This window comes from Penaeus monodon, chromosome 7, assembly GCF_015228065.2.
Source record: "Penaeus monodon isolate SGIC_2016 chromosome 7, NSTDA_Pmon_1, whole genome shotgun sequence".
NCBI classification, from domain to species: domain Eukaryota; kingdom Metazoa; phylum Arthropoda; class Malacostraca; order Decapoda; family Penaeidae; genus Penaeus; species Penaeus monodon.
In genome coordinates, this window is record NC_051392.1 from 29,788,409 (window position 1) to 29,793,408 (window position 5,000).

The window sequence follows — 5,000 nt, forward strand, 5'->3', positions numbered from 1 at the left end:
TTTTTTTTTGAAAATTGTTTTAACCCCCTTTTTCCTGCGGGGCCATTTTTTTTTTGGAAAAATTTTTTTTCCAAAAATTTCCAAAAATTTTCCCTTCCCCCCCAAAAAATTTTTCCTTCAGTCTGAAATTTAAGCAGTAATTCCGGCCACAAACCAGGCTTCTGCTTTTTAACCCCAAAATCTTTCTCCCCTTTTTTCTCCGCAATTTTGAGGTCCCAAACCTCCACTCTTTTTATAGGGCCCCCACTCCAATCCGTTCTACTGACAAATTCCGGGCATTTTTTTTTTACCCAAATTGCCCCTTGCGAACCATGTTTTTTACTTAAAAAAAAAGTTTCCGCCGCTCAAATCTTCAAACTCTGCCCCCAAAACCCTGGGGCATAGCAAAACTTTACCCATTTCATTTTTCCCTTTTGATCCTCCCCACCTTGCTAGGATCCCCATTTCTCCTCTGCCAAAACCTCCCCCTTACCATCTTGATAAAACCCACCACTGCGGTCTTTGCAAACCCAGGGCCTTCTTTCCCCAATTGGTTTTCCCTGAATCAGGCATCCATCTCTCCTAAACGCGTACCCCTTCTGATGCTATGCTCGTTCCCCCCAATTTTCCTCACAAATAACTACCCAAAATTCCTGCTTCCTACTTTCTTCTTCTCCATTTACCTCTCCTTCTCCTTTCCCGGTGGATACCCTCCTTTTCCCATTCCCCCTTTTTCCCTGTCTCCACCCTTCCTTTTTTCTTTCCTTCTTCCCTCTGGGGTTTAAACCCTACCTCCGTTTTCTCCCTTTTTTCCCCGCCCCACAAATCAATTTTTCCCCCCCCTGCCCTTTCTCACCCCTTTTTTGACATGTCTCCATTCATTCCCCCGCTTTGTTTACACAGATGGCTCTAAATCCACCTCCGGTGCTGGTAGCCTTCCCAACTCACACTTTCAAATATCTCCTCCCTACTGAATCCAGTGTCCTTACTACAGAACTGTACACACTTTTGCCTTTACTCACTCCCTTCTTCCTCTTTCACTATATTTACGACCCCATACTCATTCCTCTCATAAGTCTACCTCGACCACCCCCCGTTGTAGACCGAACGGGGCTTTCTACCTATCCACATGCCATAAAACTATCAGATTTTGCTGGGTGCCCAGCCATGTTGGCAATGAACAGGCAGACACTCACATGCTATGCCGCTATGTCCATATGACCCCAATCATGTTTCTCACGCATTCCAACTCCCACCTCAAGACCTTGTATAACTGATGGCAATCTTTCTGGTCACGTCTCCACACTAATAAATTTCATACTGTAAAACTATCAATCTCCTCCTGGTCAGTTCCATTTCAGTGGAAGATGGCTCTCGCCCGCTTACATATTGTCCACACCCGACTAACACACTCCTATCTAATGTCATATTCTGATCCACCCCTATGTTCACTATGTAATGTCCACGCTTTGATGCAGCCTGTACCTCTGCTTTCCCTCATCTATCCTTGTTTCAGCGACCTCCCAACCTATCAGACACTCTTACAGAATCTCACACTTTCTGCTCTGACAACCTGTTCTCCTTCCTCAGACGCATACATATTCTTCACTTAATCTAATCTCCTTACCTAACCCTACCTTAACTCAATATTAATCTAGATAGTTGACATAGCTACTAACTACTAGCTCAGCACATTTGTTATGTTTTTAACCATTAACTATCTTCCTCTCAAACATCTATTACCTCTTCTCTCCATCATAAGAATATATTCGTTTCTCAGACCACCCCAACCAACTCCATTATACCATACCTTATCCATTCTCCCAATCTCTTTGTTTCCATTCCTTCTACATTTAAAGTGACCGCTGACATCCATCCTCCTCCTACTCATGTTCCCTCTACACCCCTTCTTCCCACTCCCTTCCAACACACTTCATCTCCTTTTGCTTCATTTGCTTCACCACCTTTACTCTTACCCCTTCTGCTCCCCGATAGATATACATGTGACTCTTTTTTGTCACAATACCTTTCCCTGGATCCTCTTTATCCTGACTCCTGAAATTGCTCTTTGATTTAATCACCCTTAAACCCCTCCTTTCCCCTTTAGTTAATTCCAGCCTTATCCCATGAACATAATTGTAGAGTCCCACACATTTTCCTTTGACAACTTTGATCTAATCACCCATTTTGCCAATCCATACCTTAACGCATTTACTCAGTCAGGCCTCGCCTGACTATCCAAAATTGCTGTACGTCTTTTGACATGCAGTACATTGAATCATCAACTAACCCCCCTCTTTACCCTATTCAGTACTGTGACTTCTGAGAGCGAACTGAAGTGTCAGACGAGGTCAGATGTAATCATCATCTAGGCCCTCACTGAGGCAATAGTTCTTAACTGATATAGAGCCACATGTTAAACATATGGAGCCCGCACAGTCTTCTGCTCTAGTCTTACACAAATTGTGCTTATGTGCATGCCATATTGCTCGGCCTCAAGGGGTGACCCAACACTGACTGGTCCTGATTTGCTGGTCCTCTCGCTCTCGTGTGTATAGTCCTTGATCCATCTTTGTGGTTGCTCTTCCTTGTCATCCTCTTCTTCCTGGTCCTTGGTGAAACCGTCCGTCCTCGACGTCCACACGTCCTTCCAGATCTCGTCCAGGTCCACCTGCTGCGCGCTCATCCTTCACAGCATCCTGGAGTGACTAGTGCCTGTGCTGGAAACTTCCTGGTCCTTTGCTGGATCTATAAGTGTCCCAACAGGTGACGTCCCTCCACTACATCATGAAGCAGCTTAATACTTACTCTTATGAACATCCTGGTCATATGGCATCCTAAGCATCCTCCTAAGCAGGGTCCACTTTCGGTGCCATGACGGATATTGGTGAACTAGATCATACACGCAAGGGTCAATATAGTAAACGTAAACGAGAGGCAAAGCTACTAGCCAGTTTTTCATATAAATTTGCAGTTTTTAATGCTGGTTTCTACTTTATTCCTGTCTTTTTTTCTGTTTTATATATTTTACTTCCACAAGATAAAAAAGAAAAAATGAGAGGAAAATGTAAGTAGCGATCTGCAGGGCCTAGTTAATGACCTTTTCTCGTGATCTCTCTCATCTCACATACCAAAAAGGCATATGTTTCTTATCTTACAGTAAATCAACTGTCCTCAGCCGACACCAACAGGTCTACAACTGTGACAATGTCGAAGAGACCTTAGAACATGCTAACTAAAACCCTTATTATCATAAACAATTCCCATGCTGTTATTATGTCTGTATATAATTGTCTTGTTTTTTAAATCAAAATGTTCATTAAAAATTCTTATTCTGAATCCCTAAGTATGTTATCACTATTACTATCGATATTCATATGTCTTTATGTTTTATGAATACTCAGAAATTTCTGTCTCCTTATCCGAAGCTTTTTAGTCTTGTAAACACCATAATCTCTTTTTGCATATAACTGTACATAGGTACCCTTGTTTCTTCACCACAAACCAAAATTGACCATATGTATCTGAAATGTGTTCTTTCAAATTCTTTCATGTTTTCTCTTATGCTGGTAGGTTTGTGCCCTCAGTGCTGTGGCCTTTCTAGACTTAGTGAAGAAGGAAACACAAGGGGCACACTATCAGTTTTTTATTTCCTAAGGAGAAATACAGGGACAGTATAACAATAATAAAGGGAGATGTCCCAGTGTTGCTCAACCTGCCTCGACTGCCCCTCTCGGCAGCGCCCCTGTCCATGCGCTGCCAAGAGTACAACCTAACAATGTCGTACTATTTGAATATCACACATTTCCCATTATAAAATGTTTAAAACCCAAAAGTTTGTTCTAACAATTTCTGAGCAGTTGACACAGACCGCTCGCCCTCTCGGGCAAGATGCCCCGCTCCTCCCTGGGTGCCTCTGTCCTCTGTTTCTCCAACTACCAAACTCTTGCAGGAATGAAAATAGAATAACCTTAACTCACCTGAGAAACAAACCAGCAGGAATGCGAACTCACAAAAACATTACATTGGTGACAAACCAGTGGGATACACCTTCTACCATACATTACATTGGTTACAGCCTCTGTGATAACTCCACATACCGTCCTACCTCAAATTTTTCCTGGCTTGAACTACAAACAGTCCCTGATAAATATAAGAGTTTTATAAGGGAAACGACCACAGCAATCCGCAATGACTTACTTGAATCATTGCCGACACAAAGAGAAAAAAATTATGTAAAATAAGAAGTAGTGTAATATGTACTAGTCAATCGTCACGACTGGCAAAAACGCGGGCAAAAGGGATACATCATAGACCTTTATGCTTCGTGATCTGTTTTTAGTAGGATAAAAATGAAAAAAGAAATAGGTTTTAATACAATAACACAATAAACAAGACGATAAAATACAATAAGAGTGCGTTTTCTATATGCTTATCCTACGGGCGAGTGTAGGGCATCCCCACCTCAGAAGATAAAAACTCTTGTCTTCCGGCGGAGAGGGCACGCAGGCATTTTATAAGAAGGGAAATTCTGCGGGAGAGCAAGAGTGAGAGACGTGAAACATATGATTAAAGACTGGTCACCCCAAATACAAGTGATCCATATATATTATATATTTTATATATATATATAATATATATATATATATATAATATATATATATATATATATATATATATATTATATATAAAATTTTATATATATATGAACATACATCCCCCCATATATATGTATGCATATATATATATATTATATATTTATATATATATATATATATATATAATATATATATATATATATATACATAATATATACACACATATGTATACATGCCTGATTTAAAAAAAAAAACGAGGAACGTTTAAAAAAGGACAGATAATTTCATAATACAAATCCCATATGCCCTAAGAAACATTGGCGAGACTACTGACATTTTAACATACAACGGGTGATTCGAAAAAAGTGAATTTATTTGGCGTGTGAGTGGGTTTTACGGTCAACCGAAAATTTAAGTGAGTCA